At 44.9% G+C, this 19,168-nt stretch overlaps 1 long non-coding RNA gene across 2 annotated transcripts in view; it reads left to right on the top strand.

The window, feature by feature from the left end:
- The first annotated feature begins 6,939 nt into the window (after positions 1-6,939).
- LOC137154057 (uncharacterized) overlaps positions 6,940-19,168 on the top strand; it is a 72,192-nt gene continuing 59,963 nt past the window's right edge. For both annotated transcript variants that reach the window (XR_010920051.1, XR_010920050.1), the window contains exon 1: positions 6,940-7,003. This is a non-coding gene — a long non-coding RNA (uncharacterized lncRNA). The remainder of the gene's footprint in view (positions 7,004-19,168) is intronic.

Raw genomic sequence — 19,168 nt, 5'->3', positions numbered from 1 at the left:
ACATCTTCTCCTCCTGCCAGCCCCAAATCACTCCGCGTGGTAGTGGAACTCCAGGGAGGTCTACCGAGGCTGCCCCAATGGGGAAAGCCTGTTTGAGACCGGGCATTGCCTAGAACACCTGCTATTGGTCCTGCTGGAGTTCAGAGGTCGTTTCCTCTTTTACAGGGTAATATATTACAGGGTTGGGAGCTCACTCCGGCTGTTTGGGGACTATTGTTTTTCCCTCATTGCGGAAAATCTGGGGACTGTAAACTAGGCCTGGAAATAAGTGGGCACTGATGTTCTTATCAAAACTTGGGATGTGTACTTAACTTCTTTTGCAATGCTTATTACTCCCTGAGGATACTAGTCCTATGACTCCAGGATTAGCCTGAGACATAGTATGCTATGGATACTTTATATGATCTTCAGCACCCCCTGATTTTCCTCTTGAGACCCTGCATGAGCTGATTTTTTCCCCCCGACCCAAGAGGGAGTTGGCAGACTTTGCATCTGCTCTCTGCTGTCTGCAGTGGTGCCATTCAGCACACAGCTCCAATGAGATCTCATCTCATCTGAATTGCCAATAGCCACCCTTTTCATCAATAAGCATTTTCCAGCTGGCTGACAAAGCACACCCCCTGGGGTGGGAATGGTGCCATGCTGTCTCTTCAGAGCTTTGAGCTCTAGGATTAAGGCTTCCTCTTAATTTCCATTTTTTCCCCTTTCAGTTGCAAATCAGTCATTAACCTAGAGTGTGGGGTGTTCCGGAGAGGTTTTACACAGAATTTGCAATTGCCTCAGTGCATCTTGTGGTGACTCAGGCAATCTGATAAATATCTGAATTCATAATGCACCAACCTAAACTATTGCAGTCTCCATTTGTCTGGTCTATCTGATTTCCATCTTCTTCCCTTTCCACTGTTATCTTATTGTTTGTTTCTGTTACCACTAGGAGCCCTAATTATGGACAAGGACCCACATTCACACCCACTCCGAATCTCCTACCTGCCCTTGCATCACTTTCCACATCCAATCCAAACGCCACTACCTCCTCACAGACACACTACATCTTGTTGCATCTCATGTCTTGTAACCCGCTCCCACAGTGACCTTATGCTCTGCCCATTCTAATTCTCTCAAGCCCCATTTGTTTCCTTCTCTCACTACAGCCTCTGGGAAATCGCCAGTGCCCCGCTTCAGCCTAAATCTTGTACACCGTGGCATGTCTCCACTGCAACAAAAGAGTGGTGGCACAGCCATGGCTGGCCCAGGTCAGCCGACCCGTGCTGCGGGACTAAAAATTGCAGTGTAGACATTCAGGCTCACGGTGAGTGGGTGGGTGGGCAGATTTCCTAGCCCAGGCTCCAGCCTGAGTTTGAACATCGACACTGTTATGTTTAGCCCTTCAGCCCAAATCCCACCAACCTGTTTCAATTGTCCTGAGCTCTGAGACTCAGTGCCGCAGGGATTTTACTGCAGTGTAGATATAGCCCACACGCCCTCGCTTCACCTCAGAGTATGCCTTTCCCTCAGTCTTTCCCACAAGGATTTGCATTCCCGCTAACCCTCCAAGCTGTAAATGTGTGGCCAGCACACTTGGGAACACTGCCTATTGGCCATCCACTCTCCACCTGCCTCCTCACTGCTGAGTTCCCCTGCTATGTTAGCCTCCGGTGCCCTCAGACCCTCTCCTTCATGGCATAAGCTGATCAACTCAGGGGTCAAATATGACTTCCCTCCTCCATATACAGAATTGCACAATTAGCTAGATGCATGATGGAGGAGGGGTGAGAATCATCTTTCTCTGATGCATCAGGTATTGGCTGTTACCAGGGTACATTATCAGGATTTGATGGTTCCATGGTCTGATCTGAGATGGGAAATATGATGATCCTACTCTGAATGCACACACAGAGTTGAATGCTGGCTCAGCCTGGAACTGGCCCCACGTTTTTTAATACACACATTTTTTCCCTTCTGTCCTGCAGCCTGTAAATGCTGCAGAACTGAGTCGACCCTTCAAGATGTAATTAAGATGCTTTGTAACAAGATCTAGAAAGCCCTAGGGATCTTCTGTGGAGGGCAAATGAACCAAAAAGACAGAAATCAATCTGATCTGTTCAATACCTTTTCTGGTTTGGGTCAGAATATGACGCTAGCAGGAGGCTCTGGTGTGTTTTTCACTGTCTTCCACACAGTCTCTCAAAAAAATGCCTGCAGTCAGAACTGCTGAGCTAACAGCAGAGCTCTTTTCTGTGTGCTTTGCAAAGCCAGACCTGTTGGGAGCTTTGCCACTCCTTATGTGACCTGCCACTGCAGTGCTTTCTAGCAGACCAAGTAGCTGGATGATGTTTATGAGTCCTAATATTATTGCATACATAATGCTGCATGGGTAATTCCTGACCTAGTTCAAACCTAGTTCCTACTGAACTGGGGGAGGGAGGAGAACTCAGGGCTGAGCCGTCAATGAAGAAGAGAAAACACATTACCACGAAGCACCGTTGAAGGATTTTTCAGCTACAGCCTTCCAATAAAATTTCTTACATTGCAGTTACTGGACATTGTTCCTTGGCCTCACTGATCATATGGCAGGATAATCAGGCTGTGTGGCCTCCCAAGTTAAGCCCAGCCTTGGAAAGATGTTCAAGGTCTATTAGAATCAAGAGTTTACCACCTTGCACTTTTTCAGTGACTGTGGAAATCCACTTGAAAGTATGGTGGCTCATATTATTAAGTGAAGCAACTCAACAATCATGCTGAAAGCTACGTGAAATGTAGGCTCAGGAAGGTCAAAATAACTCTGAAAGACAGGAATTGAAACTTGGCTAACACCTTTTAGTAGTACAGTTGTTATGCTGTCAAAGTATTGACTTTGCTAATACTTTCTCCTTGTTTATTTAATATTAGTGCTGGGCAAGTACTGTATAATGATTAATTTATTCAGTGAATGCTGTCTGTACAGATAAAATCTAACTATCTGCACCCTATTTTGCTGGAATTTGGACTATCCAAGCTTTAGAAATCAGAATGTTCTTTTCCATAATTACAATTTACTGAATTTCATACAGTCAGGTTTTTACTTGCATCTCTGTGTTTGAAATGTCTGTAAACAGACTGTGAGTTTCCTGAATATATTCATTATTCAGAATTACCTGACAAATCATTTCAGTGAATAATTCTTGGTCTTTAGCTCATCTGTGACCAGTTCACTGCAAATTTTAAACACTCAAGATTTCAAAATGGAGAAGTTTTGATCCAACACACAAGACGCACGGTTTGTTCATACTCTGCCTGGATGAGTATATCTGAGAATCAGAATTCAGCATAAATATTACTGATAACAAATTGCAAATTGACTTTTCCCAAATATTTTGCAATATTTGCTGTGCTGATAAAATCTCCTGTCTGTAAACTCATTCACTAGACTATGGGCCAGAACCAAAGCCCATTGAAGAAGACTTCTATTGCTTTCAATGGGCTGTAGATCTGGCCTTTTTTGTGGAAGGCAGGCACAGTCTAAGCAGATAAGTCTGAAATTTGCAGAAAATGTTTTGCCAAATTTTTCTAGCTCTACTTAGCACTTCTGGGACATATAGGTCTTCATAAAGAGTTGCTCACAGGGCTCTGCACTGCCATTCAGCTTATGAGACAGCTTTGACTACCCAAAAAGAGGATAGTTCTAAATAAGCAGACAGTGAAAAGGAAAGAGAGGGTTCTCTCTGCTTCCACCCAGAGCCATGGGTTGGCCCTAAGATTCAGTTTTTGGTTTCAAGCACAGAAGAGAAACATGATACCATGAGGCGTAGCCTCAGAGTGGCCTGTTTATGTCATTGTGACTTTTTTTCCCCAAAGAACTTGGTTTCAAATAAAGGGCTTTCCAGAAAGAGGTCTGTGTGATGTCACCAGCTCTAGAGTCCTGCAGACAACAGTCCAAGTCTGGAAAAGGAACCCCGTGTTATTTTTTAAGTCAAACCCCAGAAGACTGAGATTCTCCAGCTGTTGAGGGAAGCGATCCCGAGTTTTTGTGTGAGATGTTGCCACCTTTTCCACTCACCTAATTTTAAGTCTCTTCCCATGATTGGGCAAATGGGAGCCTGTATTGGCACTGGCAGTGCCTTTCTTTTGGCACTGGAAGGAGCCAGTGGCGCAATACGTAGACTCTCTCCACAACTGAAGAAATCAAGCATGAATGCCAGCCTATGTTTAGTCACCTTTCACGAGTCTCAGCAGTAGATGCTATGTAAAGCAATCCCAGGTCCATTGGCATGACATGCGTCATTTACATCACTCTCTGGCATAGATGAGTCACCTGTTTTATGATATATCACACATGAGCCATTTGGAGTAGGTCCCAAACCTGTCCTAGGCTCAAAGAATGGCTCTAAAAACAATTGGGAACTGAAGACCTCCCTGTCCTGGGCTCTGTCCAATCTTGACTTTGCCCCCTCCAACGTTGAAGTGATCAGATGTTTGCTTAATAACCATGCAGTCATTTAATGCTGCAAATGACATAAACTGCCTCCGAACAATTCCAAAGCACTTGATAAAACCTGCTCAGTGGAAATCCAATCAGTGTCAGGCTTGTTTCCAACTCTCAGAAGGTCACACGGGAAAGGAGGTGGCACAAGGAAGGGAAAGGAGATGGATTAGTTATATGTTTTCCATTCCACACTCCACATCTTCCTGGTACAGTGCAAAAAAACTCAGTGAAACCAAGGCACCCAGCCATTTCCTCAAGCATTGTGCTGGCTGTATGGTGTGTGCAGCCACCTCTGCTCAGAGAATCTCATGTATAGAGGAGGGAGAAATTAGGCATCCACCTTGACCTAAGGAACCCACACAATACCTGTTTCTTGCACTAAGCTCACTCGGGGCCAGATGATGATGATCCCCTTCCATATTAAAGTTTTTTGGAGAGGACACAGCTGAGAGGAGATGGTCCTTAGAGAGAATCCCTCATGACATCCCATTGGCGGGGCGGGAGAAGACAGAAAAGGCCGGGGAACCTGTCACCAGCCTGGGAAGATTCACAGGGATCTGCAGTGTTCCTGAGAGATCTGCAGAAGGTCCCATGCCTCTGGTCCCAGTATTTTCCCCAAGCCCCTATGTAGGCTGAATCCTTGGGAGCTGCACTAGTGGAGACTTACCTTGACCATGACAACCCCCGGGGCATCCTGTATGGAGACAATAATACACCCCAGGGCTTTGTTACTTTTCCCAATCTGAGGCTGGGGGGAGATAATATGCACCCTCCCTCTAGTCCATTGTTCTGCTCTGAGCCCACTCACTCTTCACCCAACCATTCTCCTTTTTTACCCCAGAGGGGACAGGTCCCTGCTCTGCCCAGGTTGGTGGGAGGTGCTATGAAAGCATCTGGGCCTCACTTCCACGCAGAAGGGATTGCATAGGGAGAATCCCCTCCTTGCACAGACTGAGAGCAGGGATCCCAGTGCAGCCCTCAGTAATTATCTGAATAGCAGCTGCGGCTTTTGGCGAGGGTATATCCAACCAGATTCTCAAAAGAGCTCAGGGCTGGATCTTTAAGTGCCTGGCGTCCACAATTGGCCCTAGATTTTCAAAAGTGAGCACCCAGCAGCTTCCATTGTGACATTGCTGGAAATCTGGCCCTGACGATGGATGCTGAACTCTTTTGATGTTTTGAGGATAGGACCTGTATTTTAAGGCAGCTGTGTGCTCTCTCACTCTCTCAGCCATGCACCGGGAAAAAGGAGGCTGTTCATTGGGGTCTGTAAGTGGAGTGTTAACTATGCAATGCAAGGTGGCTGCAAAGCCAACGAGGAAAGAGAGCTTTTTCTTTCCTTCTGCAGCAGCTGATGGCAGAAATGGAGGGAATCCTTGCTGAGAAGAAGAGTAGGAATTAAGGGCTGAGTGAACGCATATCTGAAGCAGGCCCAGGAGGATGAATACATGTCAGTGAGTTGCTGAAGTAAGAGAACAAAAGCAAAAGGGAGGAAATAAAATCACTAGTTTGCAGCAAGGTAGGAGATGAACCAGCTTCTGCAGAAGAGCTGATTGGCCCGCTAGTGGATGTTTCATAAGACTGAATGACTGTAACGGGATTCCCGCTCGCCACTAGGGTGTCTCCTCATGTCTAGATCTGGGAAAATAGCTCTTGTAGCATTGGGTGCCCCCTTTTGCTCTCTTGTCACTCTGCGATAGTCTCTCTTCTGGTATATGGCCCTCTGGCCAGGTCCCCATTTAGTTCACCATTTCAGGGGTTGTGAAGTCTGACAGAACCACTGTCCAAATACCTTCTTTGGACAGGGCTCAGCCCCAGCTTGGGGCTCTATGCCACCATACAATGGCTGTCCGGGGAACCTGGGCCCACCCACTACATTGGGTTCCAGCCCAGGGTCCCTATAACCTTTAATCCAAGTCTGCTCTTTCCCCATTCCTGTTGCTGTGTCCCTGGACTCCTTCCTACCTAGCCTCTCTCTTTGCTCCCTGTGACTACTTCACCTCCTCCTAGCCTCTTACTAGCCTCCTTATCCCAGGGCAGGAGCCCAGTGCTTACTCTCCCCCCGGACTTCCCCCTTATCCCTGATAACCTCCCTGCTCCCAGGGAGTGGCTATAGCCTCCTTTCCCTGAAGCCTCCTTCTGCTCTCAGCTTCCTGGATGAACAGTGCTGTCCCAGATCTTCCCCAGCTGGGCTTCACTTTCAATTAACCCTGGCCCTCCCTCTCACAGGTGAATCCAGGTCACCTAACTGGGCTCTGTGATGGGGTATACTAGGCCTGATGGCCCCCTGCTGGAGGCCTCAGGGTCTCACAACACCTTGTCCCAGGAAAGAGCAGAAGAGGTGAGTCCTCCAAGTTACTTAGAGAGGCTGCATGGGAAGCAGCCAATTAGAGTGGAGAAGCAGCAGGGAAGCAGCTAATCAGAGCCCAGCAGGCTCATATAACAGGAGTTACTGGGCCTGAGCAGAGTCAGTTGTTGGTGGGAGTCAGAGGAGCAAGGATGGTGCTTCTGGCTGGCTCTCAAACAAGACTTCAGCCTGAGGTAAGGGTGAAGCTGAATGTGCTGGGGCCACAGGGAAGTGGTTCATGAAACAGTAGCAGCAACAAGTTAGTTAAAGGGATGCAACAGGTGGCTGCTATTTGTAGGGTCCCTGGGTTGGAACCCAGTGTAGTGGTCAGGCCCAGGTTCTCCCCCACCAGCCGCAGGTAAAGTGACTGAGTGTCCTGAGAAGCAGATTACATAGGTTCAGGGAAGGGATTGAAGACCCCAAAGGTGTCAGTATGTATTGAACTTTAACACTCTGGAAGGGGGGTGAACTGTACTAAAAGAGCAACTCGGCTGGAGAGCTGGGGTCTCTCAAGGCTCATTCTAGAGCAGAGTCTCCAGGGAGGAAATTCTGGGACATTGTTCCATTCCAGAGCAGGAGCTATTTGAGAGCTAGCCCTGGAAGGGCTGCAGACCTCCAAGAAGAGTTCTGTGACAGGCTCTGTTGGACTGTTTACCTGGGAAGGGTCTGTTGTGTTTCACACATGGACTGTGTAACTCAGCTGGAGGGCTGAGCCACCAGGTGAGCCTGTCACAGGCCTGTTGCAGGCTCTCAGGACCTCGTTATCTCTGCCAGAGTTAGTGTAAGGTGCACAGCCCATCACAGACCCTACTTGGTTGCACACAGTTCAGATACTTGCCCTGTAGTAATATGTATGTACACTGTGAAAGCAGTTTGAGCCTCACAAGTTGCAGCCTGGGCTTCTTGAGGCTAGTGCTGCCCAGCTAGAGAAAGAATGACCAAGATTATCTGACAGATGGGAGAAGGGCCCACAGTGAATTGAATGCCTCTGCACCCCAGATTAAACCCACATCTCCCAAATATCCTTCTGGCCTGTCAGACCATCCCAATCAAATCTATCGATACATTCTAGTGCACCCACCACCAGAAGCTCTAGGCACCATGGATGAAGTTAATGAGAGTTTTGATGTTGATTTGAGTGGAAGCCAGATCTCAACCCATGCATTTAACAGTACCTGACGAATTATATAATTCAACCCATCTAGTATTTTACAGAAGTCTACAATCAGCAGCCAGTTGCATGCTAAGTCATTTGAGTGGTCACTTCAAGGGACAGTAGAAATGTTAGAAGCGATTATTTACAAAATTACTATTTAAGTTTATGAAAATGACATACATGTGTTGAATTGTGTAGCAATGAAACACAATGTTCAATCAGCCAGGTCTGAAAATGACGACCAAAATGTTATGACATCAAGTGCATGTAACTTGATCTTCCCCCTCAGTACATTTCTCACTTTAGATTTTGCAGTATAATTCTGTTTGACACTTAGGCCTGGTCTACACTTACCTGGAAATTCGGTGGCAGTCGATGGGAGTTACGCAAGCTACGCAGAGTAGCTTGCATATCTCCTGTCGACTTCTGTGCTTCCCTTCTGTGCACAGTCTTCACTGCACTGACGCAGCACTACGCCACTTGAGGGGGTGGTTTACAAGTGTCAACTTCCTGATTGATTGAGCAGGTCTACACTGACTGCTAAATCGATCCAGAAAGATCGATCTGATGGCAGCAACTTTGCCATTGTCAGTATAGACATATCCTTAGTGAAATGGGGAACCAGTCTTTGCTGTGGGTCACTTACAGCAATTTTTACTGTATATATTGTTTTAGTAATCTGGAGAGATCAAAGGTGGGTGTGGTGGGCATTGACTTCATAAATAATGCTGGTTCAGCTTATCTAATTACTATCTAGGTCCCCATCGCAATGGTATTTGAGACCCACTGAAAGATTTAAAACATTCCTTAAAGTAAAAACAACGAGAGTCCTGTAGCACCTTAAGACTAACAAATTTCTGCAGGCATATTTCGTGGGCTGCAACCAACTTCGTAAGATGCATGAAATGGAAACCACAGATAGGAGGTGTGCATATACATCCAAGGGTAAGAAACAACAATGGGGAGGGCAAGTGCTAACAAATTCAATTCAGTTAGGGTAGATGAGGCCTATTCACAACTGTTGATTAGAAGGTGAGAATGTGAGAACAGTGACAATTACTATTTGTAATGAGATAACCATTCCAAGTCCCGATTCAGACCCAGTCTGATTGTGTCAAGTCTGCATATGAGTTCCAGGTTTGCAGTTTCTCACTGAAGTCTGTTTTTGAAGTTTTTTTGTAGAAGTATGGCAACTTTCAAGTCAGCTACGGAGTGTCCTGGGAGATTGAAGTGCTCACCTACTGGTTTATGGATGTTACCATTTTTATGTCTGATTTTTGTGTCCATTTATTCTTTTGCGTAGTGACAGTCAGGTTTGGCCAATGTACATGGCAGACGGGCATTGCTGGCACATATTACATTAGTAGATGAATGAGCTCCTGATGGTGTGGCTGATGTGGTTAGGACCCGTGATGGTGTCACTAGAGTCGATGTGCGGGCAGAGCTGGCAATGGGGTTTGTTGCAGGGATAGGTTCCTGGGTTAGTATTCTTGTTGTATGGTGTACGGTTGCTGGTGAGTATTTGCTTCAGGTTGGGGGGCTGTCTGTAAGCAAGGATAGGCCTGCCTCCCATGGCTTGAGTGAGTAAGGAATCATCTGCTAGGATAGGTTGTAGATCCTTAATGATGTGTTGGAGAGATTTTAGTTGGGGGATGTAGGTGATGGCCAGTGGTGTTCTGTTGTTTTCTTTGTTGGGTCTATCCTGTAGTAGGTGACTTCTGGGTACCCGTGTGCCTCTGTCAATTTGTTTCTTCACCTCCATGGGTGGATACTGTAGTTTTAAGAATGTTTTATGGAGATCCTGTAAGTGTTTGTCTCTGTCTGAGGGATCGGAGCAAATCTGGTTGTATATTAGGGCTTGGCTGTAGACAATGAATCATGTAATGTGTCCAGGGTGGAAGCTGGAGGCATGAAGGTATGTATTGTGGTCAGTTGGTTTTCGTTATAGGGTGGTATTAATGTGACCATCCTTAATTTGTATTGTAGTGTCCAGGAAGTGGATTTCTTGTGTGTACTGGTCCAAGCTGAGGTTGATGGTGGTGTGGAAATTATTGAAATCCCGGTGGAATTCTTTGAGGTACTCTTTCCCATGGGTCCAGATGATGAAAATGTCATCAATGTAGCATAGGTAAAGGAGAGGTGCTTAGGGATGAGTTTCAAGGAAGCGGTGTTCTAGGTCAGCCATAAAAATGTTGGCATACTGTGGGGCCATGTGGGTGCCCATAACTGTGCCACTGACTTGAAGGTATAGATGGCCTCCAAATCTGAAGTAGTTGTAGGTCAGGACAAAGTCACAAAGTTCTTTTTGTGCTTTAGTTTTAATGCTTCCTCCCCAATTTGAGTTTTTCTACCTTTCCTTTTCTTTGTCGAGAGTGAAGACATCTAATTTGGCCACTAGCTATACAAATACAACTGGATTTTCTTTTGGTCTTTTATCTTCTCACTGTTAACATGACCTACGACAGCAGTTGTTTTTAAAGAAGGCCTGTCTCAGATTTCTGCTGACATGTCAGTTTCCACTCAGTGGCAACAGATTGTCATGTCTCATTGGTCAGGTGGAAAACAAGTTACCGTGGGAAAGTCAACAATGCAGGATAAAGGGGAAAAACAAGTCCTCTCTCCATCTAAAATTGGAGTCCTACACACATTTAATGTTGAGATTGTGGGTAGAAAGGGAGAACAAGGTTAAGTGATTGTCTCATTATCAGGCTTTGGCACACTAACCTCCTTGAAAATTGAGAATGAGAAGTCTTCCTCACAGTCACCAGAAACTTTCTTGGAGTTGTTTGACTTTCCAGGTGATGTAGCACTCCTGTGCAAAATTACCTGTCTGCTGCTGATTCCATCGGACAAAGGGGTGAAGAATTTCTTAAATCTGAACGAGGAGCACATCTACCTTGTGGAACCCTTTACACTGGGAGACAAGGGAAGTTTTTCAGAACTCTTCTTTCCTTCAGATTGTGCAGTAGGTAGCATCATCCAAGTCAGTTTCACATCTCCTTTAAATGACAAATCAAAGAGGGTCTTTTCTGACACTATTATACAGCTTGTCAGAGACCCTGTGGCTTCTCAGTCGCAGATTTAGTACCTGTAATGACACCCAAAGGCTGCGACTAAGATCAAGGTCCAACGGTGATGTTCACACACCAGGACAATGGCAAAGCTGGGAACATTCATCTGATTCCCACACCAGTGCCCTACCCTCTGGACCTCTTAGATTTTTAATTTAATTTATTTATTGATTTATTTTTGCTTTGTTTTGTGCAATGAACCTGTGAAGATCTCTCACAGGGAAGTCCAATTTGGTTCTCGGCTTTGTGATTCACTTGCTGAATTAAAGACAGAGATGATCATGTGTACCTGTGACCTAATCAGATGTATGATGGACCTGCTTAACTAACAGATATGTCTGCTGGAATGGCTCAACTGCCTTACTGAGTGGAACCACTACATTCGTTTTGTGGTGGTATAAAAGCTCATAAATTCCGATTTGGTGAGCAAGTGGTTGGAAATTATAGTCTTTGGAGGCATTCCATAACCATAAACTGTTACAACAGTATGATATTTGGGTAATTGGATATACCTTGTAATTCAGTGATAGATTATCATTGCCAATCAGCCAGCACCAAGGACCAGATTTGAACATCCCCAAATGTGGGGATGTTTGAAATATTCATCCCAACCCACACAGCTCAATCTCATTTCTGATTATTATGACATAGAGGCAGGTGAAGAGTGTCATATTTTCTGACAGAGCATCCCACATGTTCCTTAGGACAATGGGAAATGAACTGTAAATGTTGATTTTCTGCTACTCCATGCAAGAATTCATGAAATCTGCTATTCTCTCATTGTGGATAATTCCGCTATACAACTATCTCTACTCTGGATAAGCCAGCTGTGAATTACGGCTGTGGTCTGGCTCTGCTAAAAAGCCCTGTTGTACCCTAAATCCTAGTGATGTTTCTGTGGCTGCAAGATTAGAGATTTCCTAAACTGAAGTGCCATTGACATACTTAATTGGGGGAAAAGGGGTGACAAAGTAAATCTGAGAGCTGTTAACTGGACACAAGATGTAAGCTTTGATCAGGTCAGGTTATACTGACATTACCACTGCAGCAATTCTGTTCTGCGGCTTCTCTTATTTACTGCCATGCAGAACAGCACAGTAATGCCAAGGCAGTCTGTTTAATTAATTGAAAACATGCAGATCTCCTATTACAAGATTTTAATAATCAGAAAATACACAGACGAATGAACCACTTCCTATGCAGAACCCTGTCCCAAAAGTGAAACTGCCAAGCTGTGTTGGTATTTTTAGTGACAGCTAGTCTTTAAAGAGATTTATTTCCAAAGCTTGTGTCTTTCTATATAAACCAGAAATCTGAAACTAATTCAGGCCCCTCTCTTCTGAGACACAACTCCCTTGGATTTGCCAAAACAATAGAAGAAATATCCAGAAGTGTAAAGAGAGATGAATGTAAATGTCCAAAGTAAAGAGATTCATCATATGGCATGTAGAAATACTATTTCAGACCCAAACTTCCTGCCACTGCAAAGCTACTGAGAGCCCCCTGACTCTTTTGAATCCTGTCCTGATTAGTAATGATGTTTTTAATTGAAATTTCAAAGTTCATTACTGAATGCAGATTAATTAAATTGAGAGGAAGGATAATGAGAAACATTCCCCTTGGACGCATAAAGTAACCCACATGTTCTAGTGGGAAACTAAAATCCATACCTGCTGCCACTTCCCCAAAGACTGTCTTTTAAGAAGTGGGTATCCTCCTTCTGCCACTTCCCAGACATACTGGTCGGGGAAGGGTTGCTTCCATACAAAAACAAAGGCTAATTTTCTGGGGTGCTGAGTGCCTGTCGGTAGGAGTTGCAGTGCTCATACTTCTAAAAATCAAGCACATACTGTTAGCAAGCCAAATCCTAGGGTTTCTGCTCAGTCCTTATTCAGGAAAAAAATTGCGTGAGGTCTGCAGGAAGCCCATGTAATGACCGAGTGAAAACTGGCATAGGACCTCATATTTACCTAATGTGGTAAAATCTGGTTTGTTGACAGGCATCATTATCCAGTGGGTAGGCCTTTGTACTGGAAGTCAGTCACTGACCTGTTTTTTAATTCTAGGCAGGTCACTTCCCCTCTTTCCTCTCCCATGCTTTGTCTGTCTTGTGTGTTAAGACTGTAAGAGCAAGTAGGTGGTGTGTGCAGCTCTGGGAAGTTGACAGATACCCAGGAACATACACTGGTGTGACCAACAAGCCTTTGCAGTGCTCACTTGTTCCCTGAAACATATTTGAATTTTACAAATGTCTGCTCTTTTACAAGCATCATCAAGGCAGAGGGGAGCAGACAGGTCAGCCACTCCACAATAAAAGCTGAGTGAAAACAGAAGAACCAGATAAAGAGGTGGAATTGGAGGCAATAAAAAAGAATAACTCTTGCACTGATGCAATTCCCCTGCTCCATTTCAGAAATAAATGCATGCACATTTCCGTTTGCATTCCCTATGGTTAAGCACATTCTTTGTATAATCTTTGCTAAAGAAAATAGGGTGATGAGCAGACATGGTAAGCTTTAGCATTTGCTAACTTCTTTATTTCTCAACCAAACATTTCTTCCACTTAGCAAACTTTGTTTTCCTCAGTAAAGACTAGGTATGTACTAAGTTTGAACTTTAAAAGCAAAATCACTTTATCTGATCACAAAAGTCTTCTGAGCAATTGTCTTGAAACACAGAAACTGCTTTTTTATCACATTCCGATAGTTCAAAGGTGGCCCAATGGAGCTGTGCCAAATTTACATATTTAAGTTTTGACCCATTTGCAAACAGGAGCTTGGAAATAAAACAGCACCTTAACCCTACAGATGGCAATTCTGTCATCACTTAAAAGGATGGAATTCCCATAGATGTCCTTGATCTGGAAGTTAGGGCAATACTGGGTCCCTATGACAGTCAACTTTGCACTGATATAGTTAGCTGAGGGAGTCAATGTGAGTTTTTCTATTGCCTTTGTTAGATCTTGGAACAAGCCTCAGGAGACAGGATCAGAAACGTTTATATTCACCATAACCAAATTAGCTCTGAAATTGCCTCTGTGCTTCCTTAGCAAATGGATCATGCCTGACACAAAATTGTCCAGTACAAAGAGTCTACATGGAAGCATTTGCAGTGTGAGTGTTGTGGCTTATAATCAGTTTACAGGATCTTAGTGATCACTGGACTTGTTAGATACAAAATGCTATGTACATGTTATTTCAGGTGTGTGGTGTTGGAAATTTAAATGGGGGTAGGTTGATGGAGATCAGTGACCTTATGCTAGCAATCAGGTCCTCGGTTCCATGGATTAAATGTGTTTGTAATAGAGAATGGAAATTTTCTATAGGCCTCCAATTCACACAACTGTCTCCATCTATATGGGGCTATACAGGGAGATCATTGTTATCTGGCTGGACAGATACATCTGTTTCTAAATTAATGAATGTGACCAGTTCAGTTACCCTGAGTTCACTTACCTTGCACTGATCCTTATCTGAAGAATTACTCAGAAAGGTCTTTTCACTGTAGCTCATGAGTATGTAAAGAAACAACCCCAGGGGGGAAAAGTCCCAAGTGTCTGGAGGTGGCCAATTCATCTGATAACCCAACAGGTGGCAACGCCCAGTTAGTAAGGCCTCCTGTTATTCTGGCTATGATAAGGGCAAGGTGGGGAGGAGGTGGAGAGCACTCCCCCGGGACAGGGAGTTGATGTTGTAGGATACGCAAGATTTGAAATCAGGCTCTGTGAGTTCTCTTAATGGTGCACTTAGTCCCCAAATGAGGAAATAACAGCCTTAAGGATGGTCCAAAGTAGCTTTTTAATAACTCTGGGGGAAAATGGTTAATTGCAGTTTCTTGGTTGTTTGCTCCTCTGCTCTCTAAGTAAGAATGAAAGGTGGAAGATATTACAGAGACAAGGTGGGTGAAGTAATATCTTTTATTGGACCAACTTCTGTTGGTTAGAGAGAAAAGCTTTTGACTTACACAGAGCTCTTCAGGCATGGGAAAAGTACTCTGAGTGTCACAGCTAAATTCAAGGTGGAACAGATTGTTTAGTATAAAGGATTTAATACATATTTCAAGGGACCATTCAAGTGATGTGGCATGTTAACACCTCTCCACTCATGGGGGAGAGGAGAACAGCTGGGGGTTAGTGGGTTATAGATCATTGTAATAAGCTATAAATCCAGTGTCTGTCTTCAGTCCATAGTTTTTAGTGTCTAGCAAAGTTATGAATTGAAGCTCCCAGGCTCATCTTTTGAAAGCGTTGTGCAGGTTTCCTTTGAGGCTGAGGACTGACAGGTCTGACACAGAGTGATCGCTTTGTTAAAAGTGGTCGCCCAAAGGTGACAGGGTGTTTGTCTTTTGTTTCTGTGTGAGTTCATTCGAGAGGATAGTGATTGTCTAGTTTCAACCACAGAGTTGTTATTGGGGACACTTAGTGCACTGGATGAGATGCGCCACATGTTGTGATAAGTAAGTGTAGGACCCGTGGATCTTGAAATTCCATGGATCACAACTGGAGAGGTGTCAAAGGGCCACTTCACCTTGAATGGTCGCTTGAAATAGTTAACTACTGATGCTAAATGATCTGTTCCACCTTGTTCTTAGCTGTGACACTCTGGGGGTGTCTACACTGCAACATAAGCTTGTGCATGAGTCCGGAGTGAAGCCTAATCCCCCTTACATCTACACTGCAATTGCGCTAACCCAGTGCTCTGGCCCAGAGTTCCAGGACCTGCAGGTCTGGAGGGTCTGAGCTCAGTTAAAACCGGACCCTGAGTCTGGGTCTCGGTCTGGGTCTGAGCCCTAGCGCTTTGCAATGTAGATGCAACCCTGCTTGACTCAGGTCTGGGAGTCAGCTGGAAGTATCCCACAGCTGTGCACAGTGGACAAGTCCATGTCTTCTTCTCATAAAACAGAGCGAAGGCTTTCCCACTTGCTGGATTAGAAGGCGTCTAGGAGAATCTTAACAAGTCACTGGCCATTTAGATAAGTCCAGACAATTTCACAATAGGAGCTGAAAGTTGCTCCACGAGCAGCATCTGCCCTCCAATCCCAGTGACAATTTTCACCATTTTACAATCCCATTTTAAAAAAGTTTTTCTCTCCTCTCTTGCTGCAAGAGACCTACCCACACATGCATACACAAGCTGCATAGGGGAAAAGTAACACCGACAAAATACTGTCCCGTGAACACAATAAAGAGCAATAATGTTCTCTAGTCCCAGTTATGGTCATGCTGGAAATTACCTGAAACAAAAGTAAGTAAACCAGTTTCAGCCAAATGTGGTGGGATCTACAGCAGATGTAATGCAACAGAGCTCTGACGTCATTGAAGCTACACCGATTTACACCAGCTAAGGTTCTCTGACCCTCAGTTTTTACTGATAGTGTGACTGTGCTGTGGTAGGTGCTGACCAGTTCTGCAAACACTGATGCACTGAAGTAATTCCCTTGACTGCAGTAGGCGACACCAATTCCCATCGGTTTTGGATCTGGCTCATAGTTTGTACATACTTGCTATAATTGTGTTCATTTACCAAAATAACTGGCAATGGCCGGTGGGGTTTGTAGACCTCACTTATTTACTTTTTTGTCATTCCCTTGTAACTTAAAAAACCAGCTTTAAATAACTTGGTGTATTTCAAAAGATGAGGGCAAGCTGTAGCAGTGGCATGTATAGACTGCAGTGTCCGAGCTGCTTTTTGGCCCAGGAGATTTAAATATACTTGTCCGAAGAAGTAGGGGCCTTTCTTGAAATAAGGTTTTTCCCTGAGCCACGATTCAGAGTTTATATAGCGGCACATCTCTTGCAGCAGCCAGAGACTGATGCTTCCAAAGAAGCTGACAATGGCCATAATGCACTCAGTTAGCTGTCCATCATGGGAACCACGTTTTTTTCCTCACATTGGATAAATTTATGGCCTCAAAAATTAGATGAAATTATCTATGGTATTATCTGAACATCCATAACCAGGAGTGCTATGAACAATCTTAAAGTCACTTCACACTTTTAAAAACTCAGTAATAGTGTTCATAGAATCATAGAAGATTAGGGTTGGAAGGGACCTCAGTAGGTCATATAGTCCAACCCCCTGCTCAAAGCAGGACCAACCCCAACTAAATTATTCCAGCCAGGGCTTTGTCAAGCCGGGCCTTAAAAACCTCTAAGGATGGAGATTCCACCACCTCTCTAGGTAACCCATGCCAGTGCTTCACCACCCTCCTAGTGAAAAAGATTTTCCTAATATCTGACCTAGACCTCCCCCACTGCAACTTGAGACCATTGCTCCTAGTTCTGTCATCTACTACCACTGTTTGATTCGCTTACCTGTGATTCCCATGGGTTGACTCTCTGCATAAATAATCATTCGCATGTGCGGGCTTGACATTACTTCTCTTGAATGTCATCTAATGTTCTCCCCCAGACGGGGGAGGTCAAATAAGAGGGAGTAGTCACTTTTTACTACACCTTTCATTCATAATTCTGAATATCAGCCAAATCTGAGCTAAATCATCCTTATTTGTGCCATTGTAACCCACAATAGGAGAGTGTTGATCTTTGTCCTTCTTTAGTGGCTGGTCCATATAAGACAGGGGTGGGGAACCTTTTTTCTGTCAAGGGCCTGATGGTGGCCCTGGCAGCGGGGGAGAATTCGGCGGCAGGGGGGAATTTGGCGGCGGCGCGGTTTCCCGGCAGCGGCGGGGTTCCGTGGGGGGCGAGGGGCAGTGCCCGCCGCCGAAGTCCCCCCGCCGCTGAAAAGTGGCAAACGGCGGCAGGGTTTCGGCGGCAGGCACTGCCCCCCACCCCCACGGAACCCTACCGCCGCCGTGAAACCGCGCCGCTGCTGAATTCCCCGCCGCCACCAGGGCCAGACCAAATGATTTTGCAGGCCTTATATGGCCCGCCGCAGGCTGGACCAAATGATTTCAACGGCCCGCGGGCCGGACGTTCCCCACCCCTGATATAAGAGGTTAATTAGTCAGCTACAGCTGCCAGCAGGGGAATTTGGTTCATTAGTTGAAGGGATATAGGTTCTGCTTTTAATTTGGTGGGCACCAGGTCCACCCACGTAGAGTTATTTATACAGCCTGTTATCACAGCCCAGCCCCAAACTGTTTTTAGCCCTTCCCTCAAGGTCTACAAATGACACATTAAGTCCTTGCAATGAGTAGATTATCTACTATTCTCTTCCTCTTCCTCTTTCTCTATGCTCATTAGAACAAAATGCAACCCAACCTAACCCACGTGATGTTGCATATTCAAAGGCAGCAGGATTGGACCTGTTTTTCTTCCTGCAATGGAAGGAGGAAGAGAGCTTTTTAACTCATCTGTCGTTTCAGTGGGCTCTGGGCTCACCAGTTGGGAAGAACAAGGCATCTGTGGATCTTCATGAGCTGAGTCTAAGACTTTTATGTCTGGACAACCCAAAACAGCTCTGAGAACTGAAAAGGGAGGGCTTTAACTGGGCTCACGTTGGCCCTGGTAAAAATGTCTTTTGCCTGCACTACGATGAAGCAGATAAAACAGCATGGAAGATATTGGTTCCTGAAAGCCTGGTCTATTTTTGTCTGCTATCGTTTGTTCTCTCTCCCCTCTCCTGATGATGATCTCTGCTTTCATGCTCCAGTGGGTTTTTATTTTGGCACGGAACGTGTGGGGTTTGGCAGGAAAAAGAGACAGTACATCAATGAAGAGGGGAAACCATTTCTTAAATGCTAAGAGCTATCAGTCCATGGTTTCCAAAAAACTATGGAGTGGAGACTTTTTGGATGCTAACCGGATAGGAATTGGCTTGCGTCCTGGATGGCTTCCATTCTATCTTGCAGAAGCAACTGAATTTTTGTCTGTCTATTCGTATAGACGACTGTGCTGGAAGCAGGGTTATTTTAGCCAGATATTGTACACAATACCAAGAAATAAGGACATGAATAAACCTCATTAGAAAACAGGCAAGCACATTGAGACTAGAAATTTACATGGGATTATCTGAACCCTGTACTGATGGAAAGGCACTTTGATGGGACTAATAGCCTAAATGAGTTAGTGTAATTGTTGCAGCTGTTTGTTTGTTCTGGCCTAAAGCTTCCCCCCTCCCCCAAGGCTTGCACCATGGTGTATAGGCAAAACTGTAGGGGAGCCTCCTACA

The sequence above is a fragment of the Emydura macquarii genome, unplaced genomic scaffold (assembly GCF_026122565.2).
Source record: "Emydura macquarii macquarii isolate MOO-44397 ecotype Brisbane River unplaced genomic scaffold, CSIRO-AGI_Emac_v2 contig_1253, whole genome shotgun sequence".
Taxonomy (NCBI): Eukaryota; Metazoa; Chordata; order Testudines; family Chelidae; genus Emydura; species Emydura macquarii.
The sequence above is the reverse complement of the archived record's forward strand: the minus strand, read 5'-3'. Positions and strand labels throughout refer to the sequence as shown.